The following is a 23,217-nucleotide window of genomic DNA, read 5'->3' on the forward strand; positions in this document are numbered from 1 at the left end:
TTCTATTGAATGGTTCTGCTCTAAATATGGACATTTAGGCTAGTTGCCACTCAACTTACATAAAAAACCACCACAGTGGATGTCATTACACATCTGTGGTCCTCAACAGGGGCCCATTTGGCAATCTCAGGACCCAGTTTTGCCACAACTTAGGGATGCGGCTGGTATCACCACATGGAGGCCAGTGATGCTGCCCCACATCCCACAGTGCACAGGACGGCCTCTCCAAACAGAGATTTTTGCCTGGCACCAAACAATGAAGCTGAGAAACCCGGCCAGGCAGGAGTCCTTATCCATACGGAGGAAAGCCGCTCACAAGGAGCTCTGACGACACGGAGTCACCTGTGCTTCTGAAATTTTCAGCCATCTCACCTAAGTGTGCTTCAGGTACATATGTCAATCCCCTCTCCCATCAGCAGGACCTGAGAATACGCAAACTAACCTCTAACAAACTCATCAATAAACACAGCTGAACAGCTGGAGAGGCTGCAAAATGTCCACGAAACATTCTAATTTCCTCCTGTCACCAACACGGAAGACCATGCAAATGAGAGCCCCACTGTTTTAAGCGACCCTTCAGAGGTTTAATACATCCCTATTCTTTTAAAAGTTGTCTTCTATGGTGCCAGAATACAATTCATCTTGGGCCGTGGCACTGTTAATTTCGAACTAATTGGTCTATCTCTTCGTTTTTCAACTACTATCAAAATGTTAATCTTTGAGAGTCAATCATCTCAAATGCTAACTAAAAAAGAAGTTATTTGAAATTGTCTTACACCCAGTAACCTGAAATTCTGTTTTCCTAGTAAATACAATGCTTGGAATGACTCACATGTAGGAACTCCTACTACAAGCCATGTGCCCTGGCGCAGCTGCTTGTTTTCAAACATCCACATATCATAGGTGATTCTGCCAAATCAAGCAGTAGATAGAAATACAAGGGTACCTTTAAAAATCTGTGGAATATGCTATCAAAATAAAAGTTTTGATGTAAAAAATAAATCAAGAATTCATGCATACAAGCATCTTTAAAAAGTTCATGGAAAATGCAAACTGTTCTGAAATCCACAGATGAAGGTGCCTTGTATGACTACCACCACTAACACTGGATGAGTCTGTAAAGTACATCTTCATTATTTTTATTTGAGGGAGGAATGGATCCCCATTCTTCTTTCAACACAATGTGTAACTTTCTGTATTTTATGTCCTGGGAGAATTGTTGACTTTGAAAATAAGCCTATCAATATACATTCCTGATCATGTAAGTGCACTGTGGCGCATCATCCTTAAGTCAAACTTCGTGTTCTTGTATTACAAAAGCATCCATTCAGAATGCACTGTGTCCAGGGAGTTAACAGTAAATGGTCCCAATTTGTTTTTCTTACTATAGTGTCCTCTCTGAAATCCGTCTAAGCTCAGGTTTAACCAAACAAGAGCTTTAACTTTTTTATTGCATTAAAATAGTAATTCAATTTCTGGTGTACAAAATAGCAATAAGCTATAGTGACAGATCTTTTAGAAAAAAGGTTTATTGTGACTTATTTACATATATCTAGTCAATGTTTATATACTTGTTATTTCAAAATAAACTGCAAGATGTATTGTGACAATTTACATCATACCAACAGAATAATCAGGAATTTTAAAAGAAAAAAACAATAAATTGTAATTTTTTTGCATCGAAATAACTACCTTTTAATTCTATTTTCCAAGGACTTTTGGAAGTGATTTTGTATATTACAAATCTGTTATGCAAACCCAGAGGTGCAATTTATATGAAATGTAATGCTCCCATATATTTGCATTTTATTTGGTCATATTTAGAATGCAAGGTTATTTACCCTCTCCAATTTCCATATTTGCAAAAAAGCAAATTTTAGCTCTGCCGGCTCCTGTTCCAAGTTCTTTGCACAACATGCAAATGTCAGGCCCTGTCACCCTCCCCTGCTGTGATTCTCCTAATGAAGTAATCTTAACTTTCTTCCTGGAGTGAATTTGAATCCTGACTTTATTCTTGGTATTAACTAGAGTATGCAGAATGTGATTAATTCTTGAACCAATTACAGTTGCTTCTAACTAGTCACCATTTCCCCATGTCTTAAAACATGTATTGTTGTATGGGGCAATTTCAAGAACAAAACTATTTCACTATAGCCAGAAAACACCTGTGATAATTTTTGCCAGATTTCTGTCTAAAGTGACGTTTCCCGATTTGCCTATTTTTACCAAACATTTGGGTTCCTGCCACCCACACGGGAGGCCCTGAATGAATTCTGAGCTCCTGGCTTCAGCCTGTTCCAGCCCTCTTGTTGCAGATATTTAAGGAGTAAACAAGAGGATGGGAGATTTGTCTGTCTCTCTACCTTTCAAATAAAAATCAAAATTGCAGATCATAAAAATACAGTGGGGAATGGAGAAAGAGATGGAGAAAGAAAGGGGGCTAGAACCTAAGCTCCTAAGGAAAGGGCATTGCCTTTCTTGTTTACGGTTCTGTCTTCAACTCTCACAAGTGGTGCCGGCACCTTGAACACAACTCAGATAACTGGAAGCAAGAATCTAAGATGGAGGAAAACAGTGACCCAGGTGAAAATATAAGGGGCGAAATCACAACTCTGACCCAGAAGCACGAATGAGGACCTGGCCAATGTCCAGCACGGGCTCGGCTGGTAGGGGTGGGCAGAGCCCCTCTCCATAGTCGTCCTTGGTGGCAAGTGCCCACTGAGCTTGCCTGAGGCACACGAGGCAGGGTGGACCAGGAGCCTCTCAGCCCATCAGGGGTTCGTCATCCACCAAGCTGGGGAGAAGGCTGCAGACAAGGCCCAGAGGCTGCCAGTTTACCCCGTTTCCACAGACCTAAAGGAGGGAGCCAAGATGCCAGAAACCCCTACCGGGATGCAATTTGGCAAGGGGATGCCATGCCACTTCTGAGACCAGCAGGGGTCTCTGCGCCTTGATGCTTTCAGGTAGAAGGTCAAGGCAGGCAGGTTTTGCCAATGCCCAGGCAGAAAGAGCTTAGCCCAGCTTTCATGATAAACCCAAGCCTCAAACACTCAGTCTCCAATTTTGTTGAAGGGCTCTACCGCCCCAGAAGCATTGGAAGCTGAATGTCCAGCCTTGTGAACCTCTTCTGCCTCTGTTTGCTTTTAAATGGGATCGGAAAAAAATCCTCCTCCCTGGCAGAGGGTGCTTGTGCTTACTCTTGCCATTAATTCAAGTCTGGAGCACCTCTTTCCTTGATCCTAGTGGTGAGCTCGTGTCTAGAGAGGCCTTGGGGACTGTGGTCCTCTTCACATAGTAGCGAAGGCACAGAGATCCTTGGCACTTGGGTTTCCAAGATGGCACACATTGTGAACACTGCCAGGTATGCCACAGCCACTCCTGTCCAGGGCTGGAGGGGCCAGCATTATCCCACCCAACAGTTTCTGGAGCACCTACTACATGCCAGGTAACATTAATTGACTGCAAACAAGATGGACATGGTCTCTGCTCCCCAGGGCTACGGGGTGGATATGGCTTGAGTGTGTCCTCTGAAGGCTCATGAGCAGAAGCTCCCCAGTATGGTGGTGCTGGGGTACTGAAAGCTTTAAAAGGTGGAACATAGTGCAGGGTACCTTCCTTGGGTCTTTGCATGCTGGTCCCATGAAATACACCAATTATTGCAAGAATGGGTTGTTAAACCAAGATGCATTTCCTCTGCTCACTTTCTTGCTCCTGTCTCACCATGTCTGACCTCTCCTCTTCCACATGCACCTGAGCCAGGTGCCATCCGCCACGAGGCCCTCACCAGAGCCAAGCAGATGCTGGTAACATGTCCTTGGACCTCTGAACTCTGAGCTACGGAGACCTTTCTTTATAAAGTACCCAGGCTCGGCTATTTTATCACAATAAAATGAGGACTAAGAAAGTGAGGGAGAAACATTCAGAGTGCAGTTACTGCTATAGACAGGGTCACTCTGGGAGGAGCCCAGCGAGAAGGAATGAAGGGCCAAGGCTACTGTGCACTTCCATTCCTCCCTGGGTTCAGTCCATTTCAGGAGGTCTGTGACTCGCTAAGCCAGAAGAAAAAACACACTGAAAAAAGAGCCATGTCTTCTGGCAGGAATGTATTTTTCTTGACATAAATTATTCAAGTGAAATGTCTATAAATCTGAGAGACAAGAATTTTTATTTTGATTAGCTTTTGTTGTTACTGTTATTCATTTGGGGAGGAGGAAGGAGCATGTATTTAAGGCAGAAAAATATATATTTTCCTCAATTCTAAGGAATTCTAATTTTTCTCCAAATTTCTAATGTCTTTACTGAGTTATAATCTATAAACCAAAAATGTCTACCCATTTAATGTGTACGATTCAATGGTTACAGGACTATTTACTAAGCTGCATAAAAATCACCATGACCTCATTTTAGAATACCCTTGTTATCCCCAAAAGAAACTTACCAATTATCAGTGACACCCAATATCTACCACTCCAGCTCAGACAGCCACTATACTCTTGGTCTCCATTGATTGATCTATTCAAACATTTCCTATGTGGAATCATTGACATGTGGTCTTTCATGGCTGGCTTCTTTGATCTAGCATAATGTTTTTCTGAAATTCCACTATATTGTAGCACGTATCAGATATTTTTCCCCTTCCTGTGCCAAACAGTGTTATATTGTATGGATATACCACATTGTCCTTGTTCATCCACCAATTCATACACATTTGGGTTGTTTCCAGTTTCTGGATCTTGTGAGGAATACTGATATGAACCTTCATGTACAAGTTTTATGCAGATGTATGTTTAAGTTTTCTTGGGTATATATCCAGGAATGCACTTGCTGGGATATAGTTGCTCTATGCTTAACCTCTTGGATCTGTCAAAGCATTTTTTTAAAGTAGTTGTATCATATTTTCACTTCCACTAATGATATCTTGGTCCCTACACTGAGTGTTTCTGAAATAAGGGTACAACTTATATCATTGTGCATATTTAATATATTAGTTGCCACTTCATATTTTTAATAGCTGTTATTTAATTAATAGCATCCCAGAAAAATGAGAAATAGAATAACAAGCTTTTGACTCAGACCCAAGTAAGTGCTAGGCACACTTTGTTTGATGCTCACTTACACTGTGATGGAGTCATTACTTCATTTTATAGATGAGCAAATTGAGGCTCAAAAACCAGGCTATAGTTGCTTAGCTACTACTGTTGTACAATGGTTGTTTCTAGCATTTGAATCTGGGTCAGTTTTCTGCCAAAATCCAATTCTGTTCAACACTTTCAAGCTATTGTTCAGAGACAAGCAAATGGTAATGTGGACATTCTATGATTTCACAGCCTACAAGACAGATAATTACATAAATACTTGAACACTAGAGAGGCTGTGATAAGTAGTTAATAAGGGAAAATTGACAAATACTCTTGGAGAGGATCTGAGATGGCTGAATATTGAAAAGCAGCACTGACCTGAGCCACAGACAGACACCAGGAAAAAAAAAAAAAAGGACCACGTTCCCAGGGGACTGAAAGAAATTTTTCAGAACCGAAGAGAGACTGCGTGGGGCATCCGGGAGAGAGGACAGACACCCCACGGATGCTGACCACACTGCCAGCCACCCCTGTATACATGACCAGCTGCTTGCTGAGAAGTACCATCTTGCCAAGAGGAAGTAGGAAGAAGGTACCACAGTCCCTGCCACTGGCAACTTTAACTGGTGGGGGAGAATTCCACAGTCCCCATGGACTTCAAGTCCAGACTTCAGAGCTGAAAGGGATCTGAGCAACTACTTCCCTCCAAAAATGGAAGCCATATTGTCTCCCTCAGCTTGCTGTGGCAGAATTGCTGCTGGATTCCGTTCTGCCTCAGGGGACAGTGAGCAGTCCCATTGATGCTGAGGGCCACTAGAATGGAAACAGGGAAAGTTAACAGAGTGGAAAGTAGATCCTCTGCACCTGTGGCTATGGTAGTTCTCGGCATAAGCCCCAGAACTATGGCAGTCACAAGCTGTGGCTGGGTTCCCACGCACCCACCCAGCCTGACTGCAGAGACTCGGAGCTACTCCCATACTGGGCAGACCTCATAATGGAGTCAGGAGATGCACTACAGAATGTAGTAGAAAACCGATTCAATCAAACAGCAGAAAATTCCCCAACATGGAAAAAGATATGGACATTCAAATACAGGAAGTTTGTGGAAATACAAATAGGCATGATAGGAAAGGTCCTCACCACAACACCAAGTCAAACTCTCAAAAGTAAAGCATACAGAGAACATTCTAAAATTTTCAAGAGAGAAACATCATGTCACTTTTAAAGGCTCCAATCAGAGCAATAGATTTCTCAACAGGATCCTTTGCTACAGGATAGGGGAGAAGAGATACAGTCTAAGTTTGAAAAGAAAAAAACTGCCAACCCCAAATACTTTACCCAGCAAAGATCTCATTCATAAATTAAGGTAAAATAAAGACCTTCCAAGACAAGCAAAAATTGAAAGAATTTGTCACCGCCCACTCAGCCTTACAAATTATACTTATTTAAGTATTACATACAGAAACAGGTAAAGACAATTAGCTTCATGAAAGAAGGTGCAAGCAGAAAATGTAGTAAAATAGGACATTCGAAACAAACAATATTTATGGGGAAATGATACGACCAAGTCATTATTTACCAATAATAACCTTGAATGTAAATGGATTAAATTCCTCTGTTGAAAGATACAGACTTACTGTGTGGATTTAAAAAAAAAACCATCTATACACTGCCTATAATAAACATACTTCACCAAAACACACACACACAGAATGAAAGTGAAAGGATGGGAAAAGATTCCATGCAAGTGAAAATCAAAAACGAGCAAGAGTAGCTATCTTAACATCAGACAAAATAGAATTTAAGGTAAAAACTGCTAGACAAGACAAAGAAGGGGCCTGTGGTGCACAGGTTATGCTGCTGATTTTAGCGCCACCATCCCATATGGGTGCTGGTTCAAGTTCTGGCTGCTCCACTTCCAATCCAGTTCCCTGCTAATGCAGCTGGGAAAAACAGCAGAGGGTGGGTAGACACTGGTGTAGCAGGTAAAGCTGCGGCCTGCAGGACCAGCATCCTGTATGGTTTGGGCTCTAGTTCGAGTCCCAGCTGCTCCACTTCTGATCCAGCTCTCTGTTATGGCCTGGGAAAGCAGTAAGTCCTTGGGCCCCTGCCACAGCACGGGAGATCCAGAAGAAGCTCCTGGCTCCTGGCTTTGGACCAGTACAGCTCTGGCTCTTGCAGCCATCTGGGGAGTGAAAAAGCAGATGGAAGACCTCTTTCTCGCTCTTTCTCTTTCTGCCTCTCTCTCTCTCCATCTTTCAAATAAATCAATCTTTAAAAAAAAAAAAGCAACAGAGGATGCCTCAAGTCCTTGGGCCCTTGCAGCCATGTGGGAGACCCCCAAAAAAGCTGCTGGCTTTGGCCTCGCCCAGCCCCGGCAATTACGGCCATTTGGGGAGTGAACCAGAAGATCAAGACTGGTCGATCTCTAACTCTGCTTTTCAAATAAATTAATTAAACAATATAGTTCCCCTAAAGAAAAAAATTGATCATTTTCAAAGAGAGAAAAAGGTTATTATGTAATGATTAAGGGATCAGTTCAACAAGAAGATGTGACTATAGTAAATATTTATGCACTCAGTGCTAGGGAATCCAGTTTTATAAAACAAGAGTCAATGGATCCAAAGGGAGATATAGCTCCAAACAATGGGGACTTCAACACTCCACTTTAATCCATAGACAGATCAACCAGACAAAACATCAACAAAGAAACAGAGCTAAACTACACTATAGATCAAATGGATATAATAGCTATCCACAGTACATTCTATCCTGTAACTGCAGAATGCACATTCTTTTTAATCAGTGCTAGAACATTCTCTAGGAAAGATCATATACCAGGCAACAAAATAAGTCAACAAATTCTATAAATTTGAAATCGTACAGTATCTTTTCTGACTACAATGGAATGATCTGTAAATCAACAACAAAAAAAAACTTTAGGAAATATTAAGAAACACATGGAGACATACTTATGTACAAACAGTGTCTTAGAAATCAAAAGGAATGAAAATGAAAACACATCAAAACATGAGATACAGCAAAAGTAGTGGTAAAAACAAGTTTATAGCATTTAATGTTTACATCAAAAATTGGAAAGGTACCAAATAATCTAACAATGCATCTCAAAGACGTACAAAAACAAAAATAAAGCAACATTAATAAAAGAAAAAATTAAAATTACAGAAGATCAGCAAAAGAAAGATCTTGATTTTTGGAAAAATAACATTGATAAACCATGGGTCCAACCAAGGAAAAAAAACTCAAATTAATAAAATCAAAGTTGCAAAAGGATATATAACTAACTGTTACCACATAAAGAATCATTTGGAATTGTTATAATTATATACCAAGAAACTGCAAAATCTTAAAGAAATTGGATAGATGGCTGGACACACATAACTTACCAAAATTGAGGCATGAGGACATAGAAAACCTGAATAGACCAATAACTAAGGCTAAGTTGGAGTCAGTATTATGAGCCTCCCAACAAGGTCAATGACTGGATGGCTTCACTGCTGGATTCTACCAAACTTTTAAGAAAGAACTAGTATTAAAAGAATCACTATGTTCCTAAAATTGCATTTATGAAATGCATGAAGTTTTCATACCTAAAATAAAAGGTTTCTGTGAAAAAAAAAAAACTAGTATCAATTCTTCTTAAACTATTCAAAACAACTGAAAGGAAAGGAACACTTCCAAACTCATTATATGAGGCCAGAATTGCCTTAATTTCAAAGCACATAGAGATACAACAAAAGAGACCAATATCCCTGATGAACACAGATGCAAAAATTCTCAAAATACTAGCAAATCAAATCCAATAACACAAAGAGATCATCCACTCTGATCAAATGGGATTTATCCCAGGATGGTTCAACATATGCATATCAGTAAACATAGTTATACCACATCAAGAAAGTTGATTAAGATTGATATTATCTAATAGATACAGAGAAAGTATTTGATAAAATGTAAAACCCTTTCATGATAAAAATCTTAAAAACTGGATACAGAAAGAATATACCTTAACACAATAAAGGCAATATATGTAAAACCCGCAGCCACCACCATATGGAATGGAGAAAAGCTGTAAACATTTCCATTAAGATCTGGAACCAGACAAGGATGCATACTCTCACCATTATTATTCAACAGAATTCTGGAAGCTGTAGCCAGAGCCATTAGGTAAGAAAAAGAAAGCAAAGAGATACAAACAGGAAAAGGAGTCAAATTATCCCTGTTTGCAGATGACATAATCCTTTCTATTGGGGAACCAAAAGACTCCACTAAGAGACTGTTAGAACTCATAAGAGAAAAATCAGCAAAGTTGGAGTACAGATAATCTACACAAAAAATCATTAGCGTTCTTATACACCAACAATATTGTAGCTGAGGAAGAACTTGTATGATCAGTCCGATTCACAATAGCTACAAAAAAAATAAATGCCTTGGGATAAATTTAACCAAGAATGTAAAAAATCTCAACAATTATAAAACATTAATGAAAGAAATGTAAGGCACAAAAAAAAATGGAGAAATCTTCCATACTTATGGATTGAAAGAATTATGTCATAAAAATGTCCATACCACTCAGGGCAATGTACAGATTCAATGCGATTTCAATCAAAATTACAAGGCGATTTCTTCATAGAACTAGAAAAAGCAATCTTAAAATTCATATGGAAACACAATAGACTTCAAATAGCAAAACAATGTTTGCGGCTCACTAGGCTAATCCTTCGCCTGTGGCACCGGCACCCCAGGTTCTAGTCCTGGTTGGGGCGCTGGATTCTGTCCTGGTTGCTCCTCTTCCAGTCCAGCTCTCTGCTGTGGCCCGGGAGTGCAGTAGAGGATGGCCCAAGTGCTTGGGCCCTGCACCTGCATGGGAGACCAGGAGGAAACACCTGGCTCCTGGCTTCGGACCGGTGCAGTGCACCAGCCGTGGCAGCCATTTGGGGGTGAACCAACGGAAGGAAGACCTTTCTCTGTCTCTCTAACTCTGCCTGTCAAAAAGAAAAAAAAAGCTGGAGGCATCACAATAACAGATTTTAAGACATACTACAGGGCTTTTCTAAGAAAATGTATCAGTACTGGCACAAGAACAGATATGCAGACCAACAGGATAAAAATCCCAGAAATTAATAAACATATCTGCAACCAACTAATCTATAACAGATCAGCTAAAATCATTTCTTGGAGAAAGCACAGTCTTTTCAAGAAATGGTGTTGGGAAAACTTGATATTCACATACACAAGTTTGAAACAAGACTACTACCTTATATCAAATACAAAAATCAACTCACAATGGATCAAGGATCTAAACCTAAGACATGAAACCATCAAATTACTAGAGGAAAACACAGGGGAAATGCTGCAAGACACTGGCCTAGGCAAAGACTTCTTAGGTAAGACTCCAAAAGCACAGGCAATAGAAGCAAAAATAGACAAATGGGATTACACCAAGCTAGCTAAGAAGCCTCTGGACAGCAAAGGAAACAATTAACTAAGAGGCAAGTGACAGAATGGGAGAAAAGCTCCCTGCAACCTACATAACTAATAAAGGATTATTATCCAGAACTTATAAGGATCCCAAGAAAGTCACCAACAACAAACAACACAGCTAAGAAATGGGCAAAGGATGAAATACAGGCATTTTTCAAAGGATGAAATACAAGCAGCCAACAGACACTTGAAAAAAAAAAAGTTCAGGATCATTAGCCATCAGGCAAACGCAAATAAAAACCGCAATGAGGTATCACCTCACTATAGTTAGGATGGCTGTTTTCCAAAAATACAAAAATAACAAGCTTGTGGAGATAAAGGTATCCTAATACGTGCTGGTAGGAATGCAAAGTAGTACAACCATTATGGAGAACAGTATGGAGATTCTCCAGAAAACTAAAAACCCTGTGACCCAGCAATCCCTCTCCTAGGAATATATTCAGAGGAAATAAAGCGAGCATATGAAAGAGACACCTGCACTCCCATGTACAGTTCAATTTATAATAGCAAAGATACGGAATCAACCTAGATGTCCATCAACTGATGATTAATGAAAATGCGGCGTATATATATATACATGGTGAACTACTACTCGGCCATAAAAACAAATGGCATTTGCAATAAAATAGACACAACTGGAAATCATTGTATTAAGTGAAATATGCCAGACCCAGAAACACAAATATTACATGTTTTCTTATTTGTGGAAGTTAATATAGAGAGTATAAACATTATGTTCATGCCCTACTAGTGGTTAGTTATAATATTGCTTTACTGAATCATACCATGTAAATGACAATGCACTCTTATTTACTCCATTTATGATCATTGTCATGAATCCCTCACTGTGCAATTAGTCTCTTTTCAAGAAAACAAAGTAGTATATGTTTATGTATATTATGTCTACATTTGAAGTTAACGAATGTGTCTAAGTATTTTTAAAATGTTAAACGCCAAGTATTCTGGATGGGGCAGAAATTAGAATTGATGGAGGAAATATTAGAAGCTGTCTGAGATAAGGATTTGAGGCAAGATTGTGCTATATGGGGCAACATCTTCAATCATGATGCATGATTAAATCATTGATGTATGCACCATCCAGTAAGGTAGCCACTGACTATGTGGGTACTGAGCACCTGAAATCTGGCTAGCTCCATCCGGGAAGTACTCTGACTACACCTCGGATTTCAAAGACAATACTAAAAGAAAGCAAAATGTCACAATAACTTTTATACCAAGTACACGTTAAAATGGTATTATTTTGGATTACATTGGGTTAAATAGAATTTCACCCTTTTTAACTTTAAAAAGTTGGAAAAATGATGTATGTGGCTGGCCTAATTTCTATTGGATGACACTACTCAGAGATAAAAAAAGGCAGAGAATATGCTGCAAAAACTTATCATTAAAAAGGTCAGAAGGTAAAAGGAGAAAAACATGAGAAAGAAACCAGGGTCATACTATTAAGGGCTCAAATGCCCTACAATGCCAAGTGCTTTGAGCCTTGGGATGGGTTTCATAGGAAGTTAAACGTTTTGATGAGTGAAAAATCTCAGTCTATGTTGCTGATCCTAGTCTACAAAGGTGACTGTGATGACAAGACAGACCAAAACCAACCTCCTCCACCCCACAACAAGTCCAAATTCCAACTCCAAATTCATAAAAATGCTAAGTCAAATGCAACACCACAAAAACACACAGCCAAACCCAGAGGCAAGAAAAGGCAGGCCCGGCTGCAGTGAACATAATGAGCTGAGAGCGTGGGACCAAGAAGCTCAGCGACAATGGACCAGACAGGCCACCAGAGCTGAGGTTCAGGGACCTGAGTCACTGCCTGGCCTACATAGTTGACCCCCCACATCTATTCATTCTGCATCTGTGGATTAAAATAGCTGAAGATTGAAAATGTACTTTAAAATATTGTGTCTGTTCTAAACACATACAGCTTTTTCTTGTCATTATTCCCTAAACAAGAGTGTAACAATTATTTACATAGCATTTACATTGTATTTGGAATTATATGTAATCTAGAGATGATTTAAAGATTACAGAGGATACGAGGATATAACATGCAAATACTATGGTATTTTATGTAAGAGACTTGCTCTTCTGAGGATTCTTTATCTGGCGTAATCCTGGACCCCACCAGCCATAGATGCAAAGAGATAACTCAGTGGACAAGAGATAGTGACCTAGTGAGAAGAGATTCCACAGATATAGATAAGTAGCGGGAAGAAGCAAAGAGCCAGGTTAGGCAAAGAGGATCCCAGATGGAGGTAGCGAAGGAAAGGACTACAGCCATTCTCCAGATACTTGGAATGATCCACAAGGCAGCTACAGAGCTGTTTGGAGCAGCAGCAGGCAGCTGAGGACACAACTGGTGCTGCTGCTACCGGGACAGAGAGCAAAGTCTTCATGGTACTGAGCACAGAGGGCCCAAGCCCATAAATACCACTGTCTCAGTCCCTGACTGTAGCCTGGATCAGAAGTTGCTGAGGATCAAATGCACAGAGGTGACCAGTAAGGCTGAAGGAGTGAAGCCTCAGCCAGGACTCCAACCTGGGGACGGGAGAAGTGAAACCAGAGCTGGATGAACCAGGAGACCAGAGGCGGCTGAGCAACGGGGGCCAGGTCCAAAAAAATCCTGCACAGAGCGAAGGCCAGTCTGTGCACTCAGCGGTTAGACGTTTAAATGGATGGTGAGCTCTCGTAAGCCCATTTCCAGAAAAGGTAAGGAAATATTAAAAGTGACCTAGCCAGTGGTTGTCCTTCAATTCTTTGGCTTTCAGTTCTCACCATTCATTCACTTAACCTTTCCATTGTTCCTTTGATGTTCCGGGTCCTGGAAGATGAGAGTATGAGAGAAAGACAAAGTAGGATGAGCAATTTATTTAATCTAAGACTTAAGTTCATGTTCTAAGAATTCTAAGTCAATAAACATGAGGTCCCTCTTGGTGGACAGGCCAAAAAATGGTCCCTGGTCCTCCTATTCAAGGTCTGGCAGAAAGCACAATTGGAATGAAGGAATTCAGGAATCCTTGACTTTGCTACCAAGATGTCCTATTATGGGAGATTGTGTTCTCCAGAGAGCACACCTCACTGTGCAAGTGCTGGTATGCCAGCAACACTGAGGAGCAACTGGCCGAGACCACAGCGCCTGGGGGAGCCCCTCGACAGGGAGAGGAGGAAGGACCTGGACACATTCTCCGCTAAGCAGGAGAGTCAGGTTATCCTGAAAAGTGCAACCTGGTCTTCACTTACAGTGAGTGAAATTCTGGCAAGTTATAAGGACCATCACAGTGCCGATGTGAATATTTCTCAAGGAAATAAGATCAGAGCAAAGAAGCAGACTCGGCTCAGCGAGGAAGAATCATGAAACACATCAATGGAAGGATGTAGCTGGGGAAATAAATCCAAAAACCACTTTCTGCTTTCTTGGATACCTCTTACCTTTAGACATTTTCTTTGCTTTAACTTTATAAAGAAGAAAAAGCAGGAAACACTTATCTTACATATCAAGACAGGAACACCAAGTGGGCCCCAAATGGTATCTTGCAAGAGATAGCTTTGTTTCCATATGCAATAAACTGACCTATAATCTGATCTGTGATCCAGCTTTTTAAAATATTTATAACAGAATCACAATGTGTAATTAGAAACTGAAGTTGACAAACTGCAAATAAAAGTTAGTTTATATTAGCCCAGGTAACTGAGTCCAAAGGAATTAAATACTGTTAAAACAATAATTAGCCTAAAAGGCATCTTATGCCTTAGAAACAATGCAAAATTCTGCTATCCGTGTGTCTCCTGGGAGCCTCTGCACATTTTAAAATGAGGTCAGGCCAGATCCAATTAGCATGCTCCCAAATGCTTTGGGGTCATAATTTAATGAGTTGTAGCAATAATTTACTAAGTGTTCTATTGTGGCTTCATGGATATACTATTTCAGGTAGACAAGCATAGGTTTATAGAACTAGGTGACTGTCAGTGCAAAATAAGTATTTAGCAATAATATCTCAACTAAAGTTGAATTATGTTACTGTAATTCTGTTTGAAAATTACTTTTATCAACCCGTTGATGCTTCTAGAAAAATAATGTAAGTTGAATGCTTCAGCCTAACAGATGTTGGGTTGCAGGAAAGAGGAGCAAACGGAGTGAAGATCCAGGTTTCAGTTTCCACTGAAATACAACAGATCAAGCGACTGAATGAAAATACACCAGCTACATTTCTCCAGCACATGTGCAGGCCCCACGATGGAGGAAAGAGAAGGACAAGCAATCCAATGAGGGAGATCCCACATCAAAACCTATGAGCACGGTCCAGGATGCCAGCCACGGTCAGCAATCACCGCAAAGCTCACAGACAGGGAGTAACCCCAAGCAATTAGACTTTTATACCATCTGGGCGCTGACCATTGGCTTTTTGTTTTTGTTTTTAACTTTTGTCTGCTTCTCTGTGGCTATCAGACTCGAGGTTGGAGGAAACCCTGGTGCTGGCCTGCACTTCCTCCACCTTAGAGTAGAAGGGAGTCAGGAGGGAAGGCGGCAGGCAGGCAGCTTGACAAGACTGGGCCTCCAGGAAACACAGTACAGCACGTGTTCACAGAGCATCAATGCGGGTGGGGTACAAAAGCTGGTCTCAATAGAGAAGATGTGACGACAACATCAAAGTGAAGTCTAGAGACATTACTTTTAGTAGCCTAATGTTGAAATAGAGGAGTTGTTTGCTTGGTAATTTCAAGTGAACTGGAAAGATTCTCCCCCAGGTTGTCATGGGTTTGGAGAGTGGTTCAACACACACAGTATAGTTCATAGTTAATAATGAGTGATGGAGGGAAAAATACTTCTACAACACAGAATTCAGACTGTGTGTACTGTTCTTCCTTGTACTTTAAGTGTGCAAGAATATACGGCTTACTATATAAACATTGTCTTCTTTCACTTTAATGTATAAGGGTTCTCATCAACTGACACTATCAGCAATATGCATTCATCTTTCTGAGTCTCATTATGTGTAACTAACAGTAACCATCACATCTGAAATCTCATAGCTTGACATAATGAAGTTTTCATTTTTATTTACACTCAGTACCAGGCATGCAGGAGACCCACTTCCACGTTGCAGCTCTGATCTCTGTGACACGTGGTCTCCAATGTTGGCGCAACAAAAGAGAAGCGAGAAGCTCAGTATCTCTCATTCTCCTTGTCCCAGAGGGACTCCCTGCTCAGAGTTGCACGGGAGGTTGGAAAACAAAACCCAGAAAATACGGTGCACACGGACCGCTGCCTGCTACACACTCCTAACTTTCTAAAAACTGTGTTGGGCAGATAGTCGCCACACTCGGGGAAGTAAATGAGGTTGCTGAGGGAGGGTTTCCAGAAGACTGCAATCTTTCAGGTCAGGCAAAACAATGTCTGGGGATAAGCTGGGAGGAGGTTACGATTTCACATCTCACGCTCTTATTCAATGTCCAGGGCTGGGGTCTGGCCCAAGCCAAGAGCAGAAGGTAGCTGCCCAGGCTCCCCTTTGATTCCCAGTCTAGCTAGAATCCTAGTGTCTCCACTTCAAGCTCAACATCATAGAAACTAGATATCGCCTCCTGCTAGAATGCAGGGCTCCTATGGAGATATCAAAGTTGCCTGAGGTTTCCACAGGGAAAAAAAATTTGCTCGCAGGTCTTACTTGGAGTAGCATTTATTAGCCTTTGAAAATTAAAATAATCTTGATATTTTCAAAACTGCTGATAGCTGTGCTCCATTTCAGGTCAACTGAATTCCAATGTGGGAACAGGCCCCAGACATTCATTTTGCTTTTTGAGGTCCCCAGATAGTTCTCACAGTTAAAGTTGAGAATCTCTATTCTAGAAACAAGTCTACCTTACTGCCTGCAAATGGCTACTCCTTGTTGATTTTTAAGTCTGGAGAGCTTTATAAAATGACCACAGATATTTTTATTTAATTTCCTGTTGGTAGGGCTGGACATTAGGTTGGGATATTTAAAGCTCTTCATGTGAGTTTAATGTGAAACCAAGGATAAGAATTGCAATTCAATGGCCACACAGCCATCCCTAATCCTCCTTTCACACTAGAAGTGGCAGGACCAAAATTGGGGGGTGGGGGCAGTAGAGGTATGTGGAGGCATTATCCACTAAAATGCTAAAATACTCTTATTGAATCTTAATTTTTAACAGTTATAAGCACTATTTGTAAACACTAAAATATTTTCTACTGCTGTATATCTTAAAAATAAGACCTATCAAAATATCTTACTTGTCCATGATCTAAAAACCTACTTTCACAGAACTCAAATTTTTATGGAAATATTATGTTCCATGACTTTCCCTAGCAACAACTTGGTAATAAGAATTGAATGAATGCTGTAAACATTCCCCAATTCATGACTGTCCTCAGAACTAGAGAAAATCTTCCCAGAGTAAAAGACATTATGACTAGAAGCCTGATCTGCTAATCTGAGAACAAACATCAGAACCCCACCTCATCAGCAAAATTCAGAAATGTATGCCTGTTCCTTGTTAAGTCCCAATGTCTCCCACGAGGCAATGTCATGTGTGTGCACAGAAATCTAATACATCACATAGAAACATGCTTCGGGACAGTCATATTCCTAATCCTCTGCATGCAATTGGAAATTTAGGGATTTAGACACTTCCTAATATGCAGATCCACAGGCTGTTTGAAAAGTTAATGGGGGAAAAATTACTCATCTTAAGCTAAAATTACTCAAGAAGTCATTTCACTTACAACCAGCTTGTATGAGCTTAAACACCTGAACTTAATGCTTTGGGGGAAATGAGAATAAGTATATGCTCCATACTTTCTCAAATATGCCCCACTTCAAAGACAGAATTTCAGACACATCTCATTTCCTATTCAAAGGTCAGAGGTTTGCTGATATGGTTAAGAGAACAATAAAACTGTTCAGTTCTCAGAGCTCGATCATAGATTTTCCTTCATCTACACAGGCATTTAATGAGTGGGTTTCATAAACTCCAGACTTTTAGTGGATTCAGGTCAAGGAGTTTCCAAAAGCTCACCAATCTGATCATCCTCAAATGGTCGAGCAACCCTCCCCCTTAGACTGGCATCTGCAAGAAAAGACTTCTTCCTGGGGCGGCATTGTGACACTGCAGATAACGTTGCTGCCTGTGACACCAACCTCCCACACGGCCACCAGTTTGAGACCTGGCTGCTCCACTTCCAATCTAGCTCTCTGCTAACATGCCCAGTAAAGCAGCAGAAGATGGCCCAAGTACTTGGGCCTCTGCACTCACGTGGTGTAGGATTTGGAGTCCATAGCTTGCTAAATGCCGGTTCCGCTTCTGTACTCTTGTTGCTTGCTTGCATGCTATGCTCCCCTGGAATTTATGACCACCTGCCCCCCACCAGCTCCCCTGGAATTTATGGCCCGATGCTTCCCGCCAGTTTCTCCCCATGCCATCTCCTTTGTGTGGCCTTCCCGCCACATAACATATATAGCCTATACGTTTAAGTGAGCCAATGAACATGTTAGGTCCCAATACCTTGCCATATAGAGAAGAAGAAGGTAGCCTACGTAGATGACCTGCACCCTTGTAAGTGTGAGGCTATAAAAACCTCTTATGCAAACGAGAGGGCTTTTTGCCTGTGCACTACTAAAGGGCTGTGTGCGGGTAGGGGGTCCCAGCCAGTTGGTAACAAATAAACCTCTGCTTTTGCATCCGCGATTGTGCCTTGTGCACTGATTGGGAAATTCGGACTCTACAGTGGGAGATCTAGAAGACGCTCCCATATGGGCGCCGGTTCAAGTCCCAGTTACTCTACTTCCAATCCAGCTCTCTGCTTTAGCCTGGCCCAGCCCCAGCATTTGCAGCCATTTGGGGAGTAAACCAACAGATGGAAGTGCTCACTTTCCATCTCTCTGTCAAATAAATAAATCTTTGAAAAAAAAAAATGACTCCTCTTCGCTAAAGCAGCCTTCAGGAACTAGTAAACCATCAACACAATGTGAATCCTTTTACCATAGCCTTCACAAACGTCTCATATTCCCTAGCTACAGACTCAACACTTGGGAAACCTTCCTATGCACTGCTCACTTTCAAAGGCGGCTCCGTAGAATCTGGAAGCAAGAAGACAGAAACATTGTTTGAAGGCAGTCCTTTGGAATGGCCATCATGTTATCAGAACTCCAGGGGAGCTGCTCTGATGCTGAATGGACACGTCCTTAGGCACTGGGAGATCCCGGCACCCCAAATGCTTGGCTCTGCTACTTCCAGAGCTTCTCAGTGAATACGCTTTTCCCACGGAGTCTTGCTCTCCAAAGACTCGTATTTTGTCAATGGAAGTAAACAAAGAAATCCTAACTCCCCACCTATCACCAGTTAGAGTTCATACTCTGCAATATGAGCACATCCATCACCAGAATCCACAACAATAGGCTGAGGGCGATAGGGTAGAACAATGACCCATCCTAGCAAGAAGATACAATCTTGGCTCACTTTTATCTGAGATCCATTGCACCTGCCCTGCATCAGTGGCTCTGTGGTTTCAATCTCCCTTAGGATTCTAGAAAACTGTAAAATATCCAGGGCCAACAACAGCTTTATCCTGCTTGAAAAACATGCGTAGAACTTGTTATGTTATGCTGTAAGACGCAACTGTTGCAGTGAATACAGCAGCGAAATGAATCAGACTTTAATTTCAGTGCATGTCGCGACTGTCTTAAGATACAGACTAGCCTGGGCTGTATTTAAACACACAATTTCAAAAAGTGAATGAGGATGAAGAAAACATTTTCCTGCAAATCTACCCAGAACCTCAATTTCAGCAATGATGATTGCCCTCCCCAAAACAGCTCATTTAAATCTTGTGCCCAGGGGTCTGCCTCTCTTGGGAATGCCCTCCTGATCACTGTGGCAGGAGGGTTCCGATTTAAATAAATCTTGCTGTTCTGCTTTGTCTGCATGGAAATTCTTCCAGGTGAGACAAAGAACTGACATCCCCTTTCTCTGCCACTGTTTCACCCTGAACATTTTTGAACATTTCCCTCAGAGGAAGTTTATGGAGAAAGTTAGCCTAAGTGGGTCGAGGTTCCTTATCTGCAGGCTTTCTTTGTACTAAACTACTCCTGATAGATCAGGAACCACAGGAAATCCCCCCTGCTTTCTCAGAATGATTGAGGGAGACCTTAAAGAAATATACTCCATTAGATCCTGACTCTGTGGAAGAGCAGGCAATTTTAAAAGATAGGTTTCTAACATAGTTTGCCCCAGACACTAGGAAAAAAGCTTAAAAGACTTGCAGCGGGACCTGAGAGCACCCTAGACAATCTCCTTAGGGTGTCCACCATGGTCTTAAGTCACAGAGATGAGGAGGGGACCCAATACCTGGATCAAACTGTTAAGAGGAATGGTGCCCTCCTGGTGACATCTCAGTCCCAGGGAGATCCCCAAGGACCTCCCAAGTGCTTTTGCTGTGGACTCTTTGCCAAGGACCATAGAAATGGACCCCAGGGGCTGGCACCGCGGCTCAATAGGCTAATCCTCCACCTTGTGGCGCAGGCACACCAGGTTCTAGTCCCGGTCGGGGCGCCAGATTCTGTCCCGGTTGCCCCTCTTCCAGGCCAGCTCTCTGCTGTGGCCCGGGAGTACAGTGGAGGATGGCCCAAGTCCATGGGCCCTGCACCCCATGGGAGACCAGGAGAAGCACCTGGCTCCTGCCTTCGGATCAGCACGGTGCGCCGGCCACAGCGCACCAGCTGCGGCAGCCATTGGAGGGTGAACCAACAGCAAAACGAAGACCTTTCCCTGTCTCTCTCTCACTGTCCACTCTGCCTGTCAAAAAAGAAAAAAGAAAAAGAAATGGACCCCAGAGCCACGGCCTATCCACAGAGATCACTGGAGATTTGACTGCCCTGAAGGCCACGAACTCAGGGTCAGGCATTCCCAACAGACCTCCCGCACGGGACTGAAGGGGCCAGGGCTCTCCTTACCAGCTCCACTGAAACATCAGATCAGCGTGCAGGGGCCCCGGGTGGTTCTCACAGAGCATGGAGAATCTGAATTTTATTCTGGACACCCAAGAGCGCTTTTCTCTCTTCTTCACTCTAGCTTTGGCCCCCTCTCCTCTCATAGTGACTGTAATGATGTCTCAGGAATCACCCCAGTTACATATGTGACCCAACCTTTGAGCAGTGTCTACAGTGGTCTAAGGTTCACTCACTCTTTGCTCATACCAGAGAGCCGGGCACCTTCACTAGGTAGAGATGTCCTAGCCCAGATGAAGACCACGGTTCTTACAGGACCACAGGAGACTTGATGCCTCCCTCTGGCAGAGACAGATGTTAATTCCAAAATCTGGAATGTCCGGGGAAAGGGCGGGCGGGGAGTAAGTGGCCAGCCTGGCCAGGTTAGAAGAGGTCTAGCCCAGCTTTCTCTCCAAACTCTCCACCAAGACCCTCCTGACTTGGGCTCACCTGACCTGCCCAGGGTCTGTTCAGCACCCCTCTCCTTTCCTTGCAAGTGTTGCCTCTGTTCAGCAGCCAAGGCCCAGCACCTGGTCTTAGGTGGCCCTCTCCTCTAAAGGATGCTACCTGTGTCATTTTCCCTACGTCCTTAGTCGCCATTTTTAAAATGACAAGAACTGGCTGCAACAGGGTTCATTTTAAACTGCTGTCTTTAGCAGTGACCAGACTCCCTGCAGGGCCATGTTTTCCAATCTCTCTCAACTTTTTTTTTCCCCCTAGACTGTCTGCTGACCCAAAGGGTTCACATTCTCTCACTTGCTAAATTATAAAAGTTTTTCTGGGGGCCGGTGCTGTGGCGTAGCAGGTAAAGCTGCTACCTGCAGTTGCCGGCATCCCATATGGGCACCAGTTCGAGTCCCAGTTACTCTACTTCCAATTCAGCTCTCTGCTATGGCCTGGGAAAGCAATGGAAGACAGCCCAAGTGCTTAGGCCCCTGCACCCACAGTGGGAGACCTGCAAGAAGCTTCTGGCTCTGGATCAGTGCAGCTCTAGCCGTTGAGCTGACTGGGGAGTGAACCAGAGGATGGAAGACCTCTCTGTGCCTCACCTTCTCTGTGTAACTCTTTAAATAAATAAATCTTTAAAAAAAATTTTCTCTGCCCATCTACTGAAGATTCTTCTGTTCTCCAATCATCAATACATGCCCTGCTAAAGCTCCCTAATTGCCACTGCCCTAAGCAGTACAAAGGTTGTGAAACTCTGCTACGCTTTCTAAGACACTATAGAGTTGTCATAGTAGTCAACCTCAATGTGATTCTCAAAAATATTTATGTATGTCTTGTAACAAAGCATTGTTGGTATTATACTTAAATGTCTTATTTTCTAGGCTACACATTTTCCCAAGACTCCTAGGGTTTGCAACACTTTGGTAAAATGTAACTAAAAATCATTTACTTGTTTCCTACCTGGATCTGAATACTGCTGTAAAGTAGCTATGGGTTAAAATTCTGCATGTTCTATTAAACTGTCCCAATGGACACATGCTGCTATCACATACTAACTACTAATCCTTTTCAATCAGGATTTTTTGTGTGTGTTTTTTTAACTGAACTAGGTAACAACGTTTTATCATCTCAGGGAGGTTTCTTGTGTTTTCTATTGCCTTTGAGTTTAATTGCTTAAAAACTGGAATCTTCAAGGAGTTAGCTTTATCTGACTAGATCTGGTCCACAGCTTTAGTTGAAATGCTCAGGACTAAGTTACTTTGACCAAATGGTTTAAACCCCTGACAATTTTTATATCTAAAGCTGCACAACTGTCTGACATTGAGGCTTCCAGCTGAATCCCTGGAACTCTCACTAGAGCAGACCCTCAGCTAGCAGAAATGGCCACGGCCTTATACTCTGTTATCCAGGACTGACCATCCAGAAGCCATTAAACTCCAGGTGACGTTCTACCCAGGACCCTTGGGTCCAACCCTCAGAAGAACGCCGTGCTTCTGTCCCTCAGCGATGCCCCCCCTCAGCATAAAGCAGCCAGAGCAGTCATTGCCCCGTAACAGAAGTTAGGGTCCATTCTTCCAGGGGACAAAGAATGAGGAGTCAGATAGGTTAACAGGCAGTTAAGTTGGTCCTGGTGGAAATGAAGACCGGGAAATCTCTCTGAGATGGTGCAAAATGCTTTTTTCTCCTCAAAAGTTTTTTAGCAAGACCAAGATACCAAACCCCACAGTTTCTCCCCAAAAGCTACCTCTAGCAAGACCAAAGTCCTCACCCAACTCTGAGCTTCTAGTTTTATCACGAAAATAGAAATAAGCTGCCTTTCTCACTCTTCTGATGGCTCTTTTGTTTTATCATAAGCTAGACAGGGCAAACGAGATTCCAAATCCAGCATTTTGATCAGTTTTGTGCCTACCTTTTAACTGATTATTACTGTTAGCTTTTCCCAAAAATTGTGCTTAAAAACCCCACTTCCACCAGCCTCTTGGAGCACCTGCCGTTACGGCAGGAGGTTTCTGACTTAATTCAATCTTGCTTTTCTCTCTTTCACATGAGACAAGGAACCCAAGTCACCTTTCCACGCCACTGTTTCACTTGCATCCTCAACAGAGCATGAGCCTCGACAGCAGTGTGCGAGTCCAGACAACACCGCAGCCCTTCTCTCAGACAAT

General features: G+C 42.2%; 1 protein-coding gene across 2 annotated transcripts in view; it reads right to left on the reverse strand.

Moving 5' to 3' along the window:
* Positions 1 to 23,217, reverse strand: part of GNA14 (G protein subunit alpha 14) — a 228,326-nt gene that overhangs the window by 135,158 nt on the left and 69,951 nt on the right. The window lies entirely within an intron of this gene.

Source organism: Lepus europaeus, chromosome 12 (assembly GCF_033115175.1).
Source record: "Lepus europaeus isolate LE1 chromosome 12, mLepTim1.pri, whole genome shotgun sequence".
Lineage (NCBI taxonomy): Eukaryota > Metazoa > Chordata > Mammalia > Lagomorpha > Leporidae > Lepus > Lepus europaeus.